Consider the following 25,542-nt stretch of genomic DNA (forward strand, 5'->3'; position numbering starts at 1 on the left):
TGAAATGTCCACACTTAATGTAATTTTAGAATTATTTATGACCAGAAGCAAAAACATGTCTTTTCCAAAACTGATAAGTCACTAATCACTTATCTCTAGCATTGTTGAATATAGTCACAGGACGGCCATAAAAACCCATAAAAATATCCACAAATAAACAATGGTGGAAACATGTATAATCTTTTTATATCCTTCTCCGGTGAGGAAAAGGCCATGTTTATCCCAGTCTTGCCTTCAGTGTTTTGTCTTCTGCCTCTGTATCCTGGGATGTTCTGAAGGGTGATATTAAGAGGCTAAAAAAGGCTGTCAAAAGGGCTGTTAAAATAGTTCCACTATCAAAGTGTTTGTAAAGGGGTTTGTTGAGGAGGTGGTTTAGAGAATGGTAAGAAAAAAGACATCCATTACTCCCAACAATTCCTCCAACCTAAATGACACAGACCTAGTCCATACAGACATACAGACATGGTTGTTTTTGAAAATGGGGTTTTTCCCTCCTTCGTTCCTTAAAAAAAAAGAAGGAAAAAAAAAACATCTTCACAAGCACTGGTATACAAAACAATCTGTGTCCAAATGAAAACGCAAAAATACAACAGGTGGCGATACAACCCTGACCCTGAGTCATGCAAACAAGAAGAAGATGTTGGCCAATCAAAAGCCTGAAAAAAAGCCATTACTGAAACGCTGAATCCAAATGTCCGGACATCTTGCAGACTCAGGGACTTTGCAGACGTGTTCCTGGAGACTCTGGGTGCTGAGGGCTGTCCAAATCCACAATTCAACCAGTCGACAAGGGGCCTAAAGAGGACTTTCTGCAGACTTCCAAAGAGTTCTGAGTGTAGCCTGTCATATAGAGATGTATTAATAGCCTACGTTTTTGTTCAGTCACAAAATAAAGCTTATAAATTGGATTTATATCTTGTAATCTGCAGGGTCAGATGAGTAGGCATGATTCATCAACTTATATGACATATATATGAATATGACGAGCGATAATTGAACCTTTCCACGGTAACAAGTAAAACAGACTTTATGTGATGATGGTAAATACATCACACTACATACAGCTTAAGTCTGTAAAGGCTCAGTCTATAAGTCCAAACGATAGACATTTGGATTCAGCCAAGGCTTACCTGGAGCAGTGAGATCAGTAGTGCATTCTGACACCTCGCATTATGACGCCTACTCGTAGTTTTAGTAAGAGCGTACATATATATATATATGTATGTGTATATCATTCTTGAATCTAGTGAAAGACAAATTGTATATATCAATGTATTCTCCAGTGATTTGTATGATATCTAACAAATGAGCACCCGCCAAATAACGTGAAGTTATCTACTAAACGTAAAGCTATGTGGGTTAGGGTTAGGCAAGTAAAGTTACAATGGTTAGGTTTAGGAAAAGAAACATGGTGATGATGTACCTTAAAATGACTCATAGTTCACCTGCTTTCCCGTGGTTCAGAACACCAGTCTCCTGGGGGAAAGTCCTGTGTCTGTTTAAACCATCCACTATCCAACCTGCCTCCTTGTGAGGACTTTGGGCCTTTATAGTATTTACTTTTTTACTCCTGTCCATGTATCAGCCACATGATCACGGCCCTCTTGATTACGTGGGTTATCCACAAATTACTGGCTCATGATTATTTTTGTTATATGTGAGTTGTGGTGCATTACTTTTTGTAGGTATGCGTACAATGAGTGCATGAGAACAGCCTGGCACATTTATGTGTTAACATGTAAAAAGTAAGGCTGGGTTAAAATAATTGATTCTTCCGATGCAAATCAATCTTCATTTTAATGACCCAATGTTGATTCATAAAATTCGAGATTGATCTTTTCATATACACATTTTCACACTGGATGGTGTTTTACAAGAGGTTTGTTTTCAGTGACTTAAAACTCAGTTTGCGTGTGGACGAAAGGCCAAAATTGGATATTTGTCACTTCATTCCAAAACACCCTTATGAATGATGGATCTGCTGCTTTGTACTGTCAGCCCAACCATCCACTCCAGTTTTGTCTCTAAGAGGTTATGCGGTGCTATAACAATTTCTAGTGTTACCATCTGAGAGACAACAGTAATTATCCTGCAGCTATAAGAGGTCACTTGTCAGCAAAGCATTTAAACAACCAGCGTCCAGTGCAGCCTTTTTGCAAGTGATGTTTCATTATACCAAAGTACACACCCTTACCACTGTATACTGATGAGCAACATGATGCTTGAAAATAAAATTTGTGCAAAATTTTGCAGTATATCTGGCAACTTGATTGCTTTAATGAAGGAATTATTTGCTACTTTACAAAAACGCAAGATGCTGTCTTTATACATGCTGCCGGCCAGGAAATACTGACGAGGTTTCACAGCATGACTGTGGGAGAGCTTGCCAGCTAGAGCTAATGTTAGGCTGCAGTGCTGCTTCACACTTCTTCGCACAGTGCCAGAAACCTGCTGAGCAATCTACTGAGCTGAATACTGAGCTAAATTCACCTCAGCAAATTATGCATTAATTTAGAGGGAGCTTATCTCAATAAGACCACAACTCAAGTTATCCCATTATTAGCAACAGTAAACAGATTAGGTTCTGTATAGAGATGTACGGTCATGTCTGGGATCATTTTTCAACACTACAGGACCTACAGGGTTCTGCCACCCACACATCAAGGCTGGTCATTGATTACAGCTAAACATCCATTATATGCATGTCATTGTGCAGCATGAGAACACCCTGAAGCCAGATGTTTATCACTTTTTATGTCACTGGGTCTTGCAGATTTTGCTCGATCCAAGGCGGTTTAACAGAATCAAAACCTTGGAATTGTGTTGCTGCTTGACTTAAAGGATAACTTCAGTATTTTTCAACCTGGGCCTTATTTCCCGATGTGTATGTATGTGTGCGTATGATTCATGGGTACAACTCGTTCTAAAATTGGTTCAGTATTGAGGGAGGTGGATGCAGCCGGGAGCCACGAAATGAGCTAAAACAGTAACAAATGCGTCCCGTATAAGTTTGCGCATTAAAAGTGCTTTTTTCGCCACTGACTGGTTCAGATCGCCAGTGTTATCTCTGTAAATAGCATATTAAGCGTTTCCCTTACCCTTCCCTTGCTCTGGGCTGTGACGTCATCTCGCGAGAGCTTTCCTTGTTGCTGGAAGAAAACAGAGCCATGCGGAGTGCCACTCAGAGTGGAGCTGGTTGTCCCGGAGTACAGCTGAGAGTTTTACTGCATCGATTTAAAACAATGGTTCGTGTTTGTGCTTATCCGAATTGCAAGAACAGGATGTCGCGCAACACCCTGTACAGCTTTCATAGGCTGCCTTTGTCGGACGGCGAGATGCTGAAGTTGTGGCTAGTTGTGCTACAAATGGATGCTAACACTCCTGTCCAGACACTGCGCCTTGCAGATCATCGGGTCTGCAGTGCTCACTTCTCCCAGGATGACTACTGCCAGAGAAGACATCCAATCCCGAAACACCTCTTCCTCAAGAAAACGGCTGTCCCATGAGTAGAGAGAGCTACAGACGCAGTGGAGCAAAGCTCTTGGCTCACATAGCCCAGAGGTAAGGGAAATGTTTACTATGCTATACGGGACGCATTTGCCCCCGTTACCGTTTTAGCTCGTTTCGCGGCTCCCGGTTGCATCCGCCTCCCTCAATACTGAACCAGTTTTAGAACGAGTTGTACCTATGAATCATACGCACACATACACATGGGGAAATAGGGCCCAGGTTGAAAAATACCGAAGTTATCCTTTAAGTTTCAATTCAATTCAAGACCTTTATTTGTCCTTGAATTGAATTGAAACTTAAGTCAAGCAGCAACACAATTCCAAGGTTTTGTTTCTGTTAAACCGCCTTGGATTGAGGCGGTTTAACAGAAACAAAACCTTGGGATTGTGTTGCTGCTTGACTTAAGTTGGTTTGAGTTTGTCCAAAAAGTTAACACTTACAAATGGTTTAATTGATAAAATAATATTTTCAGATTAAATATTTATACTTCCCTGTTTTTATCTTGACATTTTTCAGTTCTGAGAAAAGGCAGTTATAGAAAAAGACAATAAAAGACATGGATGTGCAGAGTAAAACAAAAATACTGGCATATGCTTAAGTATCTACATCCTGCCTGTTGCTTGTTTTGAAAAAAAAAAAAAAATTGTAATGTCTGTGCTTTGGTGTTCAGACTGAGTCGAGGCATCTCCCCAAATACCAATTATATCAGCTTTCTTGGTTTCCTTCCATTGTTTGTCTTCTGGGCGTCCAGGCTAACACTCCAAGCTGCCAAGGGTGCAAAAATCATGACATTTTTCTCAGGTTAATTATGTAAGATTTATGTACCGTCATGGAGACGCTGGCAGATTTGAATGCCTCAGGATCCAATTTGGCACCACACGTGCAGATCAGAACTGCAAACAAATGCGTTTCCATGCATCTTTATGCTTCTCTTGTACATCAGATCTGTGCCCCAGGTGACATTACACATCAGAATTGGTACTCTTTCAATTGCAGCATGAATGTAGAGTCATAGATACATTAGTTTACACTGTCACACTCAGCATAGAGACAAACAAAAATGCACAGTAAACACATTTATATTCATATATGCATTGAGCATTCATCCATTTTGGTGCACGCAGGAACCAGTGAGGCTATTTGGAAACTGCCTGTCCTCCAGCGATGGAGGGTCCTGGCTCGATTTGGACCAGAGCGGCCCTCAACCCAGAGGCAGCATGACACCAAAGACACTGCGATAAACACACTACCAGCTGCCCTGCTTATGCAAGCACTGGCAGTATGCTTACAGAGACTTACTTATGGAAAGACAGAAAGGCAAAGACAGGGCAAAGACAGCCAAAATACTTATGGTACAACATGTCGAAGAGTTACAGAGGCACTTGAGGGCAAGTATAAACCCTGATGAACACTGGGTTTGCATGAGGGCAAATGATAAGCACTAACTGCCGGACTTAATGTGACCATCACTGTGGGGTTACTAATGCTAAGAAGTTGTTAGAAATGTGTGAATATGTTTTGCCAATTTAATACTGAAAGAAAAGCAAAACCAATACCAATACATTCTTTGATAAGTGTAACTGTACCCAGGGACCTACAGTATGTTCCCAAAATCCTTTTTCCCAGGGTCCATGTTCCCCAGTTCAACAGTCTGTTAACACACATCTCTTTCTTGCCACTCTCTGTCCCTAATATAGCTTTGGTTTACTCTGCCTATCTATAACTAAGACATACTGTATCAAACAAAGAGCCATAAATAGATCTTGTCAAGATTAGAATTGACAAATAAGGTTGTGTCATGAGTTTAGTCTCATAACCTAACCCATGTCATATTAAGTGAATACAGAGCAATGTACTGCATAGAACATTGGGGACACTGGACCCCGAGATCAAAAGACCATAGAAATAAAGGTTCCTGGGAACACAGAATCCTGGAAATAAAGAACTCTGGAAACAGAGAACATTTTTAAGATCCTGGAAACAAAGGACCCTGGGTGCACAGGATTCTGGGAACATAAAACCCTGGAAACATATGACTCTAAGAACATAGAACCCTGGGAACACAGAGATCTTAAAAGATCCTGGAAACAAAGGACCCTGGGAGCAAAGGATTCTGGGAACACAGAACCCTGGAAACAAAGGACCCTGGGAGCATAGAACCCTGGGAATATAGGATACTAGGAACATAAAAACTGGGAACATAGAACTCTGGGAATACAGAACACTTATAAGATTCTGGACACTGGATCCTAAGTACACAGGATTCTGGGAACATGAAACTCTGGGAACAAAGGACCCTAGAAACATAGAATCCTTACAGGACCCTGGAAAGAAAGAAATCTGGGAGCAAAGGAGCCTGGGAACATACAACCCTTAAAAGATCCTGGAAACAAAGGACCTTGGGATCATGGGACCCTAGGAACATAAAACCCTGGGAACATAGAACTCTGGGAGCATAGAACCCTTATAAGATCCTGAAAACAATGTACCCTGGGCGCACAGGATTCTGGAAATATAACACTCTGGGAACATAGGACTTTAGCAACATAGAACCTTTGGGACATAGAACCCTTAAAGGACCCTGGAAACAAAGGATCCTGGGAACATAGGAGCCTGGTAACATAAAAGCCTCAAAAGATCCTGGAAACAAAGGACTCTGGGCACACAGGATCCTGGTGACATAGAACCCTGGAAATATAACACACTGGTAACAAAGAACCCTGGTAACATGACACACTGGGAACATAAAACCCTGCAAACACAGGAATGATTCCCATTTTACGCTTCCCCAGTTTGACCCTGTTTTGTTTGTGCGTGTGTGTGTGTGTGTGTGTGTTGGTACTACTGGTGGAGTAATTGTCTTTTTATCTTGAGCACACTGTGTATTTTCCATGCACGTTTGCTGAGATGAAAATAAAGTATTCAATCTTGAATCTTTAAACATTGCTAGAGACCATTAGTATGCATTTGCATTAGCAGCAGGCATTAGCATGCATTTCATCGTGCCAGCCTGTCATAAAAACTGATTTCTAATTGAAAAGAAAGAAAAGATTTCTTTCTCTTTGTTCCTCTTTCTCTCTTTGCTGGTGGAAAATTGACACCGGGAGAAAGCAGCTCTTAAGTTGCTGTAATTGTGACTTGTTTGGAAGGGCAAAATATTTACCCTGAATGAATTTAGTTTGGATGTTATTTGCTTTCTCTGTTATGCCAGCTTCTCAGTGGTACAAGCCCTGCGGGATTCTGATGAATATTTCAGTAAGAAATTCCTGTGCTGGTCTGTCTCTCAGCTTCACAATGAATACAAATTAACAAAGTGTGAAATCATGCCTACTAAACTTATGAAATTATGACTTTCAAAAGAGAGTGTGCTTTCTGTCTGTTATGTGAGCAGAGCTTTACCTCTGGTTGTTGATCACTGCTCAGAACATGCTGAGTTCAGTCATTTTGACAAAAAATAAAAAAAAAAAACCTCCTTTCGTCAGTTTCGGAACTTGCAGCAAAGTATTTTATTTAGGGTGAAGCCTCTTGCAAGAAAAGACTGAGATTGTTCAATTACTGTTAGTGAGCTCTACAGGAGGAGAATTGGAGGTAGAAAAAAGGGAAAAAATGGGCTTCACTCCAACGGGCAGTGCTCATAGTCTCAGATTGGCTAACACACTTCCACTGCGATATTCAATAGACCTATATTCTCCTTCTTAAAAATGGTCTTGCCCCAATTTTACATCTTGAAGGAGTGCACTCACTGCCTTTACCAAAAACCCAATTTCCCGCTGAAAAGCACATTTTTCCCTTTTTGTAGGTAGTTGCATTTGAGGCCCTGATATGTTCAAGAGTATAAATTGGATACCCCAGTGTGTGATATAAGCTCTATTTCAACTCTTTTCGCAGCGCCAGGAAGCAGATAACTGATGAGAGTAAAGCCCCATTCTATCTGCTGGGGTCACATTGTCTCATTAATTGCTTATGAATTATCGCTGTACATATGTGAAACAGCTGGGGGCCATTACGATTTGGTTGGAAATAATACCCTAAAGAGCTCAGCGCTGCATTAGAGTTGTGTGTATGTGTGTGGGGGTGTCTATCAGCTGTTTTGGGTTTTGTTTTTTTTCCCCCTGAAACAAAATGAAAACCAAAATGTCTCCTCCCTCTCTCTCCCCCTTTCTTATCGGTGAGCACAACAAGGCAGGTGACTCATTAACATTCCCTGGCCGCCACGGGATTAAGAGCTTTGCAGGTTAAAAAAACGTGCCGTAATCAAATTATTCAAATGACCCTTACTCGGCTTCGACCTTCATAGCACCATTTTGGAGACAATTACACCAAGCAAGTTGTGCCTGAAACCATTTCATATCAGCAGGGAAGGGAGAGCAAGAAAGAAGAGAAAAATGGTGAGGGGGGCAAGGGAGGCAAAAGATACCGAACACAAAACATCTAAATGGGGAGTTAATTAAAATTGTTCCTTCAAACATGTGTGGGTTTTTTTTTTCCCCAGTCGTGGATAAGGCAAGTCCTCACGCTGTGAAAAGGGAATATGATATCTTTTTGGTTTATTGCCCTCATAGCAGGCTCGCTGTGACCCTGCAAATTTAGCAGATAAATGCATCCTTTAAAAGATGTCTTCTTGTATTCACCTGAAAGTATATGCACTTTTTGTTTTAGTGTGCTGTGCAACCTACTTGTGATTTCCTGTTGTGCATGTTTATTATACGCTGTATCATTGGCATCAGAGTCTGAATGCAGCAGTGAGTAAAAACAACAAGAAACAACCCTCAGGATTTTCTCTGAATGTTACAAACACTTGGAGGTGTTGCTCCTAATCAGGCTAGCAGAGCCCCTCTCATCAGGTGGAAGTACAGTCAGGAAGCTGTCCTGTGCGACCACACTGAATCTGTTTGTTGTAACACAAAACTATTTTTGTCTTTAATCATGCATCTCTTCATCTGTCCATATTTTAGAGCCAATTACTGAAAAAGGTGTTTGTGTTTTCCCTGATGTGATTGCTTTCTGTCGCCCCTGGCATTTGGGTGAAATTTAAGAAACAATCCGCTGTACATCTCATCATTTCTGAGCAGCGCTCCTGTTGGCCTCCAGGTAATTAGCGCTGGGCCTAGTGGGGGAAGCCAGCGTGGGCCTCCATCGCCAGACGTGATAAATATTGACTTAGTCATACTCTTTCTTCCGCAGAGTTAATTAAAGTGTGGACTGTTTATTTTTCTGGGGCTGCCAACTTGAATTTGATGCCCTGTATTAATCAACACCCACCATGCTTTTCTGTGTGTATGAGAGCCACCCTCGCCCTCTTCAATGGGAAATAACTGGAAAGTGTGAATGTTTGTGTATGGGCTGGTTTTGCAATAATCGTGGCAGTATTTTAGACTTTCTGTGTGAAGATATTTTTGCAAAGAGATGTTATTGTTCCAAGTACTAATTAATTTTAGGTTTAAGACTTAGACTCAGGCTAAGTTTAGAATTAGGATGACATTTTGTCATGTTAGATGAGAGTTAAAAACTGCACAGAAGTGGAAAGAAAGGGGAAGCCCTTTCTTGTTTTAATATGACAAGTCCTGCATGTACAAAGTAAGGTACTTACCAAGAGGGACTCTGAAAAATGAAGCCAATGCAGATGTGCCAAAAACTGCAGTTCCTCTATTGGCCACTTGAGGCTGGCTCCAAAAGCAGGTCAATTCACATAGACCCTCATGTTAAAATGTGCAACTTAACAGCAGAAAAAAAACACGTTTACAGCCTGGTACAGAAAACAGTTTTGGTCTCTATAGCTAATTTCCCCATTTATGTCAACTGTGCAGTGGTTAGATTTTTATATAACTTATCCAATAACATTTCAATAAGACTTAAAGCTATGCATAATTACAGGTAGGGCAGCTTTGAGATAGAGGCTGTCTTTGGATAGACAGCTGATCCACCCTTCACTCCTTCACAGCTCCACCCTCTCATCCAAATATGGTCACTTCTGGCTCCAAAAATCCAAGATGGTGAAGGCCAACCTGCCAACCCAAGGTTTCAAAATGGGAGTCCACAAACCAACTGTTGATGCCACGGTGGCTTGGTCCATTATTTTTACACAGTGGTCCTTACTGATATGGTTTTCCCAGTCTATTGTGGAGGAACTTGACTGGCCTGGATAAAGCCTTGACTTCAACCCATCCAACAACTCTAAGATGAACTGTATTACCAAATGGGAGCCAGACTTTATCACCCAACCTCAAAGATGTACTTACAGATGCTGGCTGAATGAGAGCAAATCCCTGCAGCCAGAGTCCAGAGTAGAAAGCCTCCCAAAAGTAGTAGGAGCTGTTTAACAGCAGATGCATTACCATGGGTTTAGAGAATGCTCTATAATCCAAAACTACATGGTTAAGGTTTACACAACAAAACTCTGGGGTAAGGTTTAGGAAAAACATCATGATTAAGCATTCAGTGAGTACTGAGTGAGTCATTAACATAACATGATGTACAACACGTCATATATGTCACTAGCGTAACATGCTGCAAATACTAGCATACTAAGCTACGAAGTCAGTGTTGACTGAGGGATTCTAACATCAGTCCCCTGGGTAAAAATATTGTGTTTGTTTCCACCTCCCACCAATCCTATAGACCATTTTTACTGTTAGTAAACAGCATGATATATTTGGGTGGGCGGAGCTTAGCTGGAGGCAAAACAATTCTACACAGACATTGGCTAGTGCTAGCTAGCAGGTTCTGTTGGCTCGTTTAAGACAGTGGAGGAAGATGATGCAAGTGGTGCATTCAGAAATACTCAATCAGAGTGCTGGATTGCACTCTGGTACAAACTGGACCATTAGTAAGTTTGGAGTGCTGTCTGAATGTACCGTTCCATTATCCAGAACACTGCACTGTCAGAGTGGGATAGGGCATTCTCTGCACTCCGTCTGGGGAGACGGAGCAGCAGAGCGCCAAGTGGAGTGAATGTGTGGTTACCTTAACTGTTAGTTACTTTATATATAAGTATAAGACTCTGTTTCTTTGACCAACAGAGCTCTTACTTTACTGTAGAGTGTAAGACTGAACTTACAAACACACAGTGTCAGGTCACTCTCTCTCCGGGACCGCGAGTGTTACTTGAATAAGTAAATACTCAGTGGTTGGACGATTTGAAAGGATTGATGATTACTATGCCAGTCTTAGAAAGGAGGACAACACTTGAACAGTGGAATCCAGTATCCCTCTCAATACCTCCCGAATTTCTGATTAGGTGGACATGATAACCCTTAACAAACATAACGTTATTCATTCCTACAACAGTAAATACTTTTTCCCTAACCTGATATGAAGTGTGCGCTGCACATGTGAGCATTTTTGGTGATCGCCTCTATCCAGTCCTTTCATCTTATCGCATTTCATTTGCTTCATTTTTGTTGACAGGCAGTGGCGCCTGGTATGTGATAAAAGTCAAGTGCAGGCAAGTCATGTTTTGCCTGCAACTGACAAACTGAAGTCATTGTTATGTAGGTCCTAAATGGGTCTATAGGGGCATCTTGAAATTTTGTATACCATTACGAGGACTTTGTCACTTACTATGATATGTCACGTCACTCTCTCCTCTGCTACTGTAATAATTACTAGTGCCACAAGAGGGCACCACCTTGCAATAAAGGTAGGAGATGTTGAAACATCTCCAACACTGAAGATATCTGAAGATAAGAAAATATTGAACAATGGGTGAAATGTTTGGGTGTCCACGTACTTCTGGCCACATAGTGCATTATGCCATCCTGCCTACGCTTAAAATTTTGTTCAGTGGACTAATTTTGATGAATAATTCAAGTGTTGCATATCTTTTGTCCTTGAAATAGCCTATGACAGACAGATAGACAGATAGACAGATAGAAACAATACGTGTCAGTGCTAAATCAGAGGCACCCGCACACTTGAGGCCATAGGAGACATTGAGACTGTTCATTATTCTACGACTGGACTGAAGATTTAACAAGTGAAATGGAAATGTTTGTGTTGTACAACAACCGCAGAGTTTTAAGGATCTTAACAGGATACATATCTGCTGGAAAATAAATGTTTATCTCTAACAATAAAATCACATAGTGAGTTTTGACCTGAAACACAGACAGTCTTAATAAACAAGACTATAAAAAGTTTGAAAGTATCACATTAGACCAGTCAGTGATGACCACATAAAAATTCCTATGGCAGTCATTACAGTCAATAATGTATGAGTTGTGCTCATTTACTCACAGCTGCAGGGTAAATTTCTAATTAAATGAGATGTCCAAACAAGAAACTTCATATTGGACTTCTTATTAGTTGGTTTAATTGTTTATTTTTTCATGATTTAAATTAAAAGTAGACCACAAGGTTGCAAGACCATGAGATGCTTGGAAAAGTTAGTTGATAAATGGTGCACGTACACGAAGACTTGAAACTGGATTTATGTTTTTTTTCCATTAATATATATTTTTAATCAGATTATTTAAAGGGGCTCTATGATATTTAGAGCTGCAACATGGAGTTGGCTGAACCAGCAGCTAATAGCTAACAGTGCTAACAGCATGAACAGTGTTAACAACAGCAACAGCGCTGAGAGTGCTAACGGTGTTGACCAGGAGGGTAACCAGAGGGTGGGTGCTACACGTCCTCAAGGACACTGCCTCGTCTGTCACAATAACGAACAAAGAAGCTCAGATGACAACATACACACAGGTGGCGTGACTTCATTTTGTGTTCAGGACACTGTTACTTTTTTTTACAGTGGCATGCAAAAGTTTGGGCAAAACATTGAAGTTTGGGCAAAACATTGAAGATGACACATTTATTGAATATTTTAAGCAGGATTACTTTTTTATTTCAATCTTTTCCAGTTTAAAAATGAGGATAAAGGGAAATGGGCCTGAGGCAAAAGTTTGGGAACCCTGCATGGTCAGTACTTAGTCACCGCTCCTTTGGCAATTATCACAGCTTCTGAACACTTTTTGTAGCCAGCTAAGAGTCTTTCAATTCTTTTTGGGGGGATTTTCACCCATTCTTTCTGCAAACAGCTTCTAGCTCTGTGATATTCTTGGACTGCCTTGCATGCACTGCTTTTTGAGGTCTATCCATAGATTTTTAATTATGTTTATGTCAGGGGACTGTGAAGGCCATGGCAAACCTTCAGCTTGCGCCTCTTGAGGTTGTCCATTATGGATTTTGAGGTGTGTTTAGGATCATTGTCCCATTGTAGAAGCCATCCTCTCTTCATCCTCAGCTTCTTTGCAGATGGTGTGATGTTTGTCTCCGGAATTTGCTGAAATTTTATTTGAATCCACTCTTCCACCTACCTGTGAAATGTTCCCCATGCCACTGGCTGCATCACAAGCCTAAAGCATGATCGATCCACCACTGTGTTTAACAGCTGGACAGGTGTACTTTTCATGAAAAGGCTTGTTTAGATGTTCCTTTGCAAACTTCTCACACTGAATTTTATTATGAGGACACAGGAAAGTTTTTCTTCTTTTCTCCTTCCATGAAAATCATATTTGTACAGGTGTTGCGAAGTCAGAGTCTGATAAATCTTCCTGCAGGACTTTTGCAGTGAAACAGTTTGATTGTTGAGTTTTGATTTGCCCTTCTAGTAATCCTACAAGCAGCTCTTTTGGAAAGTTGTTTTGGTCTTCCAGACCTTCCAGACTTGACCTCCACAGTTCCTGTTAACTGCCATTTCTCAATTACATTACAAACTGAGGAGAAAACGCTTTCATCTTCTTATAGTCTTCTCCTGCCTTGTGGGCATCAACTATTTTCTTTTTCAGAGTGCTAGGCAGCTGTTTAGAGGAGCCCATGGCTGCTGATTGTTGAGACAAGGTTTCAGGAGTCAGAGTATTTATAAAGCTTTGAAATTTGCATCACCTGGCCTTTCCAAACAATGGTTGTGAACAAGCCAGAGCCCTAACAAGCTAATTAAGGTCTAAGACCCTGTAAAAGTTGTCTGAAACTTCCAATGTCTTTGGGTGCCAAAACTTTTGCATGGTGCTCCTTTATTTTTTTCACTTTAAAATTGCACAAAACAAAAATGATGAAAAGCATGTTTCATCTTTCACTTCATGCCTTTTGGAGATCAGTTCATCTTCTACTTAAATAACTATTCAAAGTAAAAAAAAATTTGACCAGGGGTGCCCAAACTTTTGCATGCCACTGTGTATCTTTACATAACACATTGTTGTTTGCTGCTAAATTAATGCTCTCAATATTGTATAGAGCTCCTTTTATATATATTTTTTCAAAGATCTTCATGTGCAAACAATCCTGTGTTGTATTTGTAGTGTTTACTGTGGGGTTGATTGGGTGTCAGATTTCTCAGGTGATGTTTGGATGTCAGATTCCTCAGGTGCTGTTGACATGCTGTGTGCAAAGGTGCCTGTTAAATGCACCCTCTTTGTTCTTCGCTCACACTGAGACAGGAAGGTGAGAGCCTGACACGAGTAAGTCATTTAACCATACAAATTTTGCATTAATATAAAATGAATGCAGCAGGCACCTCTGTGTTGCTACAGCAGAAAACCAGTGGAGTTGATAAGGAAGGGCATTCAAACAAAGCTTGAAGCTGCCAGACAGCCGAACAAGACGCTTTGTTTCTCCTCGGGATCATCAAACTGCACTTCTTCACGTCCGTGTTTGTTGTTGCTGGGTAATTGAGTTGCACTGCTGTCACGGTGTGACTCATCAGTGGCTCATTATTCCAGCTGCTGCCAGAGGAAGAGGCAACAACATCAGCCATGTTTGAGTGCGGTCATTATAATGGCAGCGTACCTGGAGTCCTACACCGGAAAACATCTCCAGACCCTGTCAGGAAGACAGCCACTCCCGAGTCATAAATGATGCACTCATGCATGACTAAGATATTCATCAAAAGTATGACACTATGCTCTCTCTTTTGCATTTATAATTAAGAGGGTCCAGCAGAAGGTCTTTTTTGTTTGTTTGTGTTTTTATACTCTACATCATTACAGTGTCCTCCAGTAGTTTTCCAAACAGCTCAGAAATATATTGCAATTCAAGGTCTACAGGAAGCCTGAACTCTAACAACCTGTCATTTTTCTCTGTGCCATTTTGCATCCCAAATCACATCCTCAGTTTTAAATTTTAAAAATAAACCACGCATTGGCTGCAGATGGAAGCTGTGGTTGAGTAAAATCAAAAGACAGAGACTCAAGAGATCAAGAGACTTTTGCAGTAACAGCCCCTTGAAGAAATGTGTGTGATCCAGGAACTTCCTCGGATAAATGCCTGAATCCCATAAAATAATCCATTAACAGTTTCAAATATTGATGTAACTTCCTAATATCAGAGCTTGCATCTCTCTTGAGTATTTAAGTAGGGTGTGTCATGTTTAGCACCATTCAGACGTGCACTTCAGTCTGTTAATGTAAATGTCAGAGCGTCTCTGGCAATCTGCCTACATACAGAAGAAGAACTCCTCCTCCACAGCTCAAGTGTTAATTTGTTGCAGTCTTACACTGTGCAAAGTTGTGCTCTATATCTGAATATGCATGTTTTATTTATAAATGCATATCTTGTGCCGTGCCTGGATTTTACTTTAGTTATGATTCATTTGCGCAAAGGAACTCAACTTTAGAAATAAAGTGTTGTAAGTGAGCTAATTTTAGATTAACGAAGAAATGTTCCTCTTTAAATATCTTTTCATGTCTGGTGAGTACCTATTCTAATGTGTAATAAACCCTCTTTTTGGTTCTTTCATTGGTAAGCCAAACTATAGTGGCTGAGACACTATTTGAAATTAGCGTGAAAGTTCACTCTCGACTTGAGAAAGATTAGTTTGACAAAATGATCCTGACTCAAGGCCTACTTACCAGCTTTTTCAGGAACCTTCAGCCAGTGTGGCAGTATTCATCGATCATGGTATGAAGACTGGTCTCAATACATATTTTTCAAGATTTCAAGCTCATTGCATCAAACATAACTCTGAATATGGATTTTACCACTGAGATTTTTACTCAGTCTTGACTTCAAAGAGGACTTAATTTCAAGAATGGTCGAGACCACAATTGTGAGGATATCAATAAATTGGCTGTGCAATAAAAAGAATCAAAAACGGTGGTTAAGTAATTTCAGCTTGCTCAGATAAAAGAAATGAAAACTCCCTCTTAATTTTCCCCTCTGCCATGACGTTTGATTATTCTAACAAGACATTTCTCATGATACACGTATACATACACACATACATATAGTATGGCAATAAAAGAGGTGAATGAAGATGGCTGTTTGCTTTCTGTCGGTGGTTTTATTGGAATATGGATCTTTCAGATCAATTTGAGGAATGCCTATGGTTTGCACGCTCCACATTTAATTGTAAGTGTGTCATGCAGTGTGTGACTCGCAGTGCTCTGGTTTTGGTCTTGTCTTGGTCTTGATACAGTCTGGTCTCAGCTTAGGTGGTCTTCACAACATCACTGCCTTCAGATGCATCTCATGGTCTGAAAAACCTAAGATGGGTCTGAAAGGTCCAGATCAAGCTGGTAGGCTGTTTGAAATATGTATATTAGTAATAATGATGATGATGATCATAATAATTACACTTTCTCTGTCATTTCAAATAGAATAAATCTCTTCTTTGCTGATGACATTATTTTCTACCTCAGTGCTGTTCGCCAGCCGTGCTCCCACTGTGTGAGTAAGAAAAAGGGTTATAGATGTCCTTTATTGCACCAGCATGGCAAATGTATCCAGAAATGGTCCTACAGTTGTGTGTATAGTTAACATGGAGATGTACCATAATCAAGATCTATGTTTGATTGCCAAAAAGTCATTAGATGGGCCCAGAGATCCTAACAGCATTTTATATTGCATTCTCTTCTCTTTAAATGCTGTTGCCTTCACCATACAGTACATGTTGGTCCATCTCCACCCTCCAACAGTTACAGTTTACATTACAGTACCTCCCCTACCACCAGCTTCTTCATCCCCTTTAGTCATGCGTCATACTCTTCCCTCTGCAGAATGATTCATTTTTCATTTGATCTGGACTCTGGAAAAAACTGAGCTAAATCCCCAGAGAGATTGCTGCCTGTCCCCTCAGAAAACTCCATCTTGCTGGCGGCGGACGTTTTCTACAGGGCTGCAGCCATTTTCCAGCATGGTTAATTTATACTGTAGATCACAATTGGGAATGAGCGCTGGATGAGTGATGCCTCCTATCTGATTCTTTGTCAGCGGCCATCAGCACTTTATTTTCTGATGTTCTCTGTGCAGTTATCTTGTTTGATGTGGAGGGATTCAGGCTGTGCGTTCATGAAAGGTTCTGCCCCTGGAGTCTATGATTAGATAGCTAGATGCAGAGATAATGGAAGGGAACAATTGAGATTAATGTGAGACTGCTGGACAAGATGTGCAATTCGCACAACACTCAGACTCATGTCTCAGGCCTTTTCTTTGCCAACAGATATATGACACACAAGTCAAATTGGCTTGTTTGGAGGGATCCAGCAGTAATGATGAGAAAAATCTAAAAAAATCCTCAAGTGTAGCAACTGCTGGCGGGGGTAACGTTTTATGTTTGCCTCTACAAATGCACTAGTCCCCAAATGATATGCAGCCGCCAGACACTCAGATCACTCATAGAATAACACCATCAAACATTCAATCATGCTTGAATGTATTTTTAATATTGAATGTCAGAGTTATGATAAAGAGTGACTGGGATCTCCATTTGTGGCACTGACTGCCAGGCACTTCAGGTAATGGATATGAAAGTCTTCACAGGGGAAATATGCCCGCATCAAAAAACCCAATACAAAAGTCTCGCTCTCCCTCTTCTTCTTCTCTCTCAATACATTAATAATAACATTACTCATACAGAGCCAGAAAAAATCCATATATTGTACAAGACTCCACCCAGAAATGATGATCACCTCACCCCTCCTGTGTGGATCCCTTGCCTCTGGCCATGTTACTCCTGAGACAGGCAGCCAGCCACCTGCAGGATTTCTCCCTTGATCAACTGCAGGACAGGCCCCTTTGATACCGCCCACTCTCCCCCCATTTCACTGTCACCATCAATACCAGATGGCATAGAATCCCCAGAGAGAAATGAAAAAAGGGGAGAGGTGCAGGAAAAACTGCCTTTGTTAACCTGATGTTTGCAAATAGCAAGGATTGTGTTGTTCATGTTGACCCGGGAGCTAAATAAGATAATGAGCGTGATCATTCCAGTGACAAGGGAGGAACTGGACCCCGGCCAGTCAGGGCACGCTCATTTGCCTGGTATGCACCAGCCCATTAGAGAAAGAGAAAGTGAGCTGCTATCGTACATGACTTCTCCTTCTGCGGCTTCTCTGAGCATACTGCCTCCCCATTAGAGACAGACCTGCAGGAGAAGTCTTGTTTAGCACTCCCCGCTGCTCCCACCGCCTGTGCTCTTTGTACATGGGGCTGCGTTTTTCGTCAGTAGTGATCAAGAGGTGTTTATAAGAGTGACAAACAAGGGAGAAACAGGGCAGAAAAAAAAAAACAGAAGGGAGACCAGGAAGGAGAGAAAAGGAGAGAGAAGTCAAACTCTTTCCACTGTCTGCACAGCGCTGGCTCCGCTCAAATGCCTCAGTTCAAACTGAGTGCAAAGATGAAGAAGAGATGAAGTCACTTTGCTAAATGTCCAACTTTCGATAAGCCTGGCATGCCCTTAGAAAAGCACCAGGCATATTTTACCATCAAAAAATAAAAGCTTTAGCTAAGGATTGCACTCCCAGAAACATACTTTAAAGGATCGTTTGGGCTTTTTAGAACTTGGCTCTTACTTCCATTGTTTTTGCAACAAGATTGTACCAAAGTAAGAGCTCAGATCTAAAAACAAGGGGATGTTACCACAACAAAATGCAACAGGGCAAGAAACTATTGGACAGACAATGTTGTCATCAAGCAGGCTGTCCTCATGCACTGTTTGTATGTAAACCTACAAAATTCATATTCAATTCATATAGCTCACCAAATGATGGGCTAGTTATTCATGTATATCCCACGTAATCAAGAAGGCTGCGATCACATGACCAATGTACTGACAGGAGTAAAGAAGGAAAAAGACCAAAAGTTAGTGTAAGAAGTAAGGTTGTGGTGGTGGATAGGTCAAACAACACAGGACTTTCCCCCAGAAAACCAGTGTTTGGAATCACATGAAACCAAGTAAACTTTGACTTATTTTTAGGTAAGTCGTCACAATTTTTCTTTTCCTTAACCTAACCTACGTGACTTTACTTGCCAAAACCTAATCTACGTAGTTTTATATTGTATGTAACTACACTGAAGGAAACGTGTGGAAGATTTGGTGGCCTCCATTGAGGTTTGCAGATTTCAACCAGCTGAAATTTCTCCTGATTAGAATTTCTTCAGTGTTAATCATTCAGGAAGATTCTAAGCTGGTTAGCGTGTTGCAGACGATCAATCACCTAATGTGTGTTCACTTTATTTTGGATCCAGATGGCCAGGAAGTTTTTACCGTGAGCTAAATTATCTACAGAGGTGTCCTCCTCTCCCCTCCTCCCCTCCTCCTCTAGGTGGCTACGGACGGTTCGATCCCCGGCTCCTCTAGTCTGCATGTTGAAGTATCCTTGCTCGCATTGGTGTGTGTGAAAGATGAAAAAGTGCTATACAAGTGCAGGTCCAAAATAAATGGACCAGGTGATTTCAATCGATAAAAAAAACAAAACTGAATAGGAGTTTCACATTAAAAAATTGAGGGGCTTCTAACTTTGATGATGATCAAATGATGACGATGCAGAAACACAGATGGCCCCATGTAGAACCAATCTTTGGTTTGTTGTTTCTGAGCTACTGTAAGAAAATAGCGGTGTAACATGGCGTTCTCCATAGACAAGGACCTGCTCCCTCTGTAGAGATACATGGATCACTCAAAGGTAACAAAAACACAACAATTCTTATTTTCAGGTCATTATACTCTAAAGAAAACACACTTAGTGTATTATATTCAATTTCTGCCAATATATCCTTCTAAATCCTAAACACTGGACTTTTAAGTACTCAACATCATTGGTTTGGCACATGGCCCATATCATGAGACGTCATACAAACTGTTGTATGGGCATTTTTGTAAGATATCATTTAAACCACTGTTTGAGGATAGGTTGAATCAAGCCAGCAATTTATTAAAGAGGCAACAGATAGGATTTTTTTAGGTTGGCGCCACCTAGCGTCAGTGGTGTTGTGTCGCACTATCGCAACGACCAAATTGACCGTGGGGATCAGAGATAATCAATAAAATGTAGGCTGTAAAGCCACCAGTATACCTCTATGTATATGTAGAATGAGAAGGTGTGTGGACACTCTACTAAATAAATGAGTAAAGAGACCGAGCAACAATTATCAGATTTATCTGAAGAAAAAACAAATAGTAATGCAAATAATTATACCGGAATGCACAGTACCAGTACAAACAACTCACAGTAAATTATACCAATATGTACAGTATCAGTACAAACAACAATAGACACAGTGGAATTAAACCAATATGAACATGTAAACAGTCCCGATTCTAGAATAAACGGTACTGTATGGAAATGATGCGGCCGGTTGGAGCTCAAATTGAATGGGAAACAAAGTCCAGTGTTCACTTAGCGAAGAGAACAGAAGGAAGGGAGGGGGGTATCAATGTCCAAGGGCTGCCGTAGAATGGCAATGAGGATGTCAGCCGACCAACACTCGCTACCCGGTCCCTGGTTGCAACGATTTGCGATGCTGGCCAGCTAGGAATGAACTAGCAGCCAGTACAGTACAGTCCTCTCTCGTCTAGCTAACATTTAGCCGTGTTACTTACTGATCCATTAGAAAGAAAGCTAGCTGGACATCGGTTATGAAGCCTCTTTGGTCACGGAGCTCTCTCCATCTCTTGAACGCCTGACTGAGGTTTACTCTTGTTTTTCCTCTTCTGTTATCACTCTCCTTTTTGCTCTTCTTTGCCTCCTCTGACAGAGGAGCTCGTTTTCTTTTGCTAGGCCATTTTTCACTTGTCTCCAAACTTTGTCCGTCTGCCATTGTGCTCGTGACTCAACTATCTCATGCCCAACTCCTTATAAGGACCCGCTCCAGTCCCTGATTGGCTGACCGACCAATTTCGCAATACATGATGCGTTTCCTGCCGTAAAGCAGAAGTTTTCGGGAGATGACAGTGAACGCACCAGAAATGATGTCCCAACCATGGTTTGTACAGAACATCAAATTTTAACCAAGAAGTCAGTCTGTAAACTGCACTGGATATTTATTCTTTCAGCTTCATATTTAACAGACAGTTTGATGAGAAGATCAATGACAACCTCACATCTGCTGGCCAGAAAAAGAACAAGTGTTTTTTCACAATGTTGCCAAAGTGTTTCTTTAATGTTGCCAATAAAACTCGTGAATTTTTGAGCACATGCACCACAAATACTGTCATTGCTCCAAACTTGCCTTTGTTTGGCTGACCTGGGGATTTGTTAAGAGTCTTATCATGTAACTGTTTGTGTTCCTGGCTCCATCTGACTTGTTTTTAGCTATGGCATTGTATTTTCAGATCTCAGGAATAAACTTGGAAACATTGTTATTAGTACTGATTTATGGCCAAATTCTGAAAATAAAATCCAAGTTGTAATAAAAATAGATGAATCAGAACTATCCTTTAACATTTTATTTCGACTCCCAAGAGATATCTGCTGGATCGTCGCAGTGCACCACCCTGATCCGTCTCCTAAGTCTCACAGAGCAGGGTTAGCATAGGCATGGGAAAGGTGGTAAGACAGGGCTTTCCAGCAGGATTGGTGGTGTCTCACTCTCTGACCTCAAAGTGAGGACAATCCTGCAACATGGACCAGGAAACAGACTGTGGGTTTAAATGAAAGAGACAAGCAGAAAGACCTGGGATAGAGGAAGAGAGGAAATAGAAAAGCGTGGATGGAGAGACACGGAATTAAGAGCTGTGTGAGTGAGTCATAGGCCAGCACATGTAGGTCATCTGCTCGCACTTTTGGCTTACTTTAAAAACACGGCGAGGAAATGAGAGGGAAATGGGAAAGAAAGAGACAGAGAGAGGGAGGAAGTGATGGGATTGGGTGTATGCAGGTGACAAGCTGCCACGCGGAGAGAGGAACAAGGCTCCGGCGATGCTCTGCAGGGTGAGAGGCCTCGTCTGACACAGCGGCAGCGATATGGGAGCTGACAGGTCGAGGGTTGGGGGTGGGTGGGGGATGGGGGGAGTCAGGAAAAAAAAGAAGGGAAGGATCCCTGCTGAGAATGAGTCCAACAACTCCGACATGACACTTCCAAAAGCTAATTTAGCGTCTCTGAGAGATGATGTGTCGAGCTTTCTGCACCTCACTGTGCTGCTATGTATGAAGACACTGATGTAATTACACTTCTATACAGGACAGCTCAAAGCCTGCAGCAGAATTTTTTTTTTTTTTTTTTTTTGGCATATGCGTAATTCTTTGTGTTGAAAGGTTTTAAAACACAGGCCTGTGAACAATGAATTTTACACTTGATTATACTGTGGTCAGATCATACATTGTGGGTATTTCGCATTCACAGCTGATGACAAAGTACATATGACAAATTAGTCCTCTAAGTTAGTTTCCTCACAGTGATGTCCTCCGGCTGTTTAGGCTTTCATGTCATCTGCTGACTCCAGACAGTGACAGTATTTCATGAATGGATCACAAATTAAGGGCATTTGTTAATCAGACCCTTCGCTAAAGTGTGACTCCTTACCGGGGACAATCTGTATCCTCATTTCTCTTCCCTTCTCCCCCTCATGTTATCACTCGTCCTCTTATTTTTCTACCTCTCGCCGTCACCTTGAATCTGTGAAAGTGGCGTGTTCCTGGGGGAGGCTGGGTGCAGGATGAAGGGTAATGAATCGGACCACAGGGGTCACAGCGACACTGTCCCCTCTTCTCATGCACGGTAATGAGCCGAGGTCAACGGGGAAAAGGCGGCGGGCGAAAACCTGGAGAAACAACATCACGCTGCAGCGCCGCGGCTCCTCAGCAAACCTCATTATCTGGGCTTCAACCCCAGCTACAACCCTGGCCTTTATACACACGCCTAACCAGAGGTGAGGAGGACTGATCCCACTTTAATTAGTGTAGCTATTAGTGGTCTGTACTGAGCTCGCCTGCTTCTGTTGTTCACCAGTGACATCCACAAGGAACTTTGGCTTCACCATCAAAATCCTCCATAAACTGTTTGATTTCATAGTTATTTTTCTGTTAAAAGTTTTTTTTTCTCTTATTTCCACATCACCAGGTGGTTAAGATGCAGAAAAAGCTCAATCAGATAGTGAATAACAACAGGATCAGCTTCTGTAATTAAATTGTTAAATCTTATTTCAATGATACATTAACTGCTAGGGGAAAGAAGAAGTATTACTTCTCAACATGTAAGCCTCAGTGTACCTGTCCTTGAAGGTTAAAAAAGCAAGCTCCTGGCTGGAGGGTTGCTGAGTTGATCCATACACTGACAAACTTCCCTTCCCAATCACCACTGCTGCAGTGCCGTTGGGCAAAGCATCTCATAAACCATGCCTCAGTGGAGCTGCTCAGTCAGCCATTTCTCATTCACAGGTCGTTAAATATCAATGCTTTTTTACACCCCTCAGCATATGATACCAACACCGAGGGCACCCTGTAGAGTCTTTATTAGGTGCACCGGGCTTTCAACTAACTCCAGTGTGAACTTATCTGCTGCAATATTTGATGCTGAAAGCAACTGTTGTATTATAAAGGGCCAGAAAGTTCACAAAGAGCAGGACGGAGGGGTGGTGGATGGGTCAAACAAACACAGGACTTTGACCCAGGAGGCCGCTGTTTGTGTCTTGTGTGATACCAAAAGTCAGCATTACTGTAATGTAACAATACATAACTTATGTACAGGGTCACGGAGCCATATCAGTCATGTGCCATATGTATGTCACATTAAGTTACAGCTAACCTCGTAACAAACCCAGAACAGGATCTTTTTTTCTGAGCATAACCAAGTGGTCAGGATGAGCGAGTACACCATTATCTGTATCTGTAGCCCCTTTTATACTACCAGATTTTCAGTGAATGTTGGGCCGATTTGCCGGCCAGCTGCGAGCATTTATACACACAGAGGCAGAATGGCGAGTTGATCCGAGGTGCCCAATTTTCCGCCTCAGAGGGTAGTCATATTGGCGGAACCCTTTAACTTTAAACAGACTGAGGCGGCCTTCCACAACGGGAGGGGTTGTTGATGACGCCGCACGTGCGAGCCACTGGCAGTAGATAAACAGATAACAGCTGATAGCAGGAATTAGCGAGCAGCTAGAAGCAAGAGGGAAAGGCAAACCTGACAGACACTGTAAAGATGAGCAACTGGGGAGACAAGGAATAGCGCGCCCTCCTTGCCCTCGTAAACGAAGAGGCCATTAGCCAACAGATGACGGGGACGGTAAAGAACGGGCCAATTTACGAGAGAATCACCGTCTGACTAGCGCCGCCTGACTAGCTGCGGCTTCGCTCCCATGTCAGTGTTTATGTCACACGCTGAGCTACGCATTTTGTTACTTGCTCACGCCCCCATTGCCCCGAAAAAGGCGCATTCTGTATAAACAAAAGTGGGTAGGCGGCAATTTTCCGCCCTCCCCGAGTTTGTTTTTATACTGCCAATGCTGAAAAAAGACTGATTGGGCTTCCCTGCAAATTTGCACATTTCCTATCTAAAAAGGGCTTGTATGTGTTCAACCAACTAAATTATCTGTATCCGTATCCGTACTTGGAGCTTGTGTCACAAGTGAGTGGGATTTAAAATGGAGGTTTGTGTTTAAGCCTGAAATTGATAAGTGTTGATCAGAAGTTGCTTTATTCATTATTAATTGGAGAGCTATTTACAGAACAGCCTCAGAATTCAGCTTCATAACATTTTTAATCACAAGAATATTGGAATAACTTTGTAATAATTTTTTTGAAATTAAAGTTGCCATTGTTCAATTACTTCAGATCAATCATTCTAAAGAACAATACATGAACATAAACAGGACTTGACGCTAACTTTTTTCCCAAGGAGCACATGTGCTCCTAAGTTTAAAAAGTAAGGAGCGCACAAAGAACTTTAGGGGCACAATGTAAATTGATCAAATAATGTGTTTTCCATAATAAACGTGATGCAAATAGACATTTACAAGCAAAATTATTTAATGAATTTGTATACAAAATGTACAGAAAGGTAAAATCATCAAGTTTTGAAAAAGTATTGCAATTTAATTTTGTCTTTAATGTTACTGTCTTATATATATTATCTTTGCAATATGATTATCTTATATAATGTTATTACTATCCTAAAACATTCTCCAGGTCCTCTGAAACTCTGCAGGACTTATTTCCACCCTGCCCAGCAGCGGTACCGTGGCGAACAGTCCCTAACTGCGGGTAGAACGGAGCAGGCTTCCCCAGAGGTCTGCCGCTTTTCCCAGTCCCTCTTCTCTGCCACACTTTGACTTATTCCCACCCAGCTGACAGCCTGGCCATGGAGAACGGTCCCTAACTGCATCAATAAGTGATTAACATAGGGGGGATCAAAATAAAATAAATGAATAAAATAAAAATCAACCAGCCACCCTCCTCCCCTAACAGTCCCTTCATAAGTAAAGAACAGTCCCTAAAGTGCGGTGAGGTTTGTGGACCGTTACCTGGCTGCCACAAAGAGAGAAGTGAACGGCTCATTTCCCCTCTGACACGCCACATACCTGTGTGCCGCCACGGCTCGGTTGTCCAGGTACTACTGGGCAGTCATGACACCAACGAAGAGGAAATTACTGGACCTGGAGTCGGACTTCTCTGTCGCTGGCAAGCCGTTATCTTGCGCACTATGATCCTCCGCCGTATTCCTGTCTGTGACCCCCGTTCAACCCACAACCGCCGTGATAATAGGGGCGCCCAAGCGCCCACTCCACTAACTTGACATGGAAATGAGCGGTAGTCTAGAAAACTGGCGAGTTTTTTTTTTTTGGAGAGCACTCGTGTGCCCTCACATAGATTGCGCCCTGGG

Source organism: Epinephelus lanceolatus, chromosome 20, assembly GCF_041903045.1.
Source record: "Epinephelus lanceolatus isolate andai-2023 chromosome 20, ASM4190304v1, whole genome shotgun sequence".
Lineage (NCBI taxonomy): Eukaryota > Metazoa > Chordata > Actinopteri > Perciformes > Serranidae > Epinephelus > Epinephelus lanceolatus.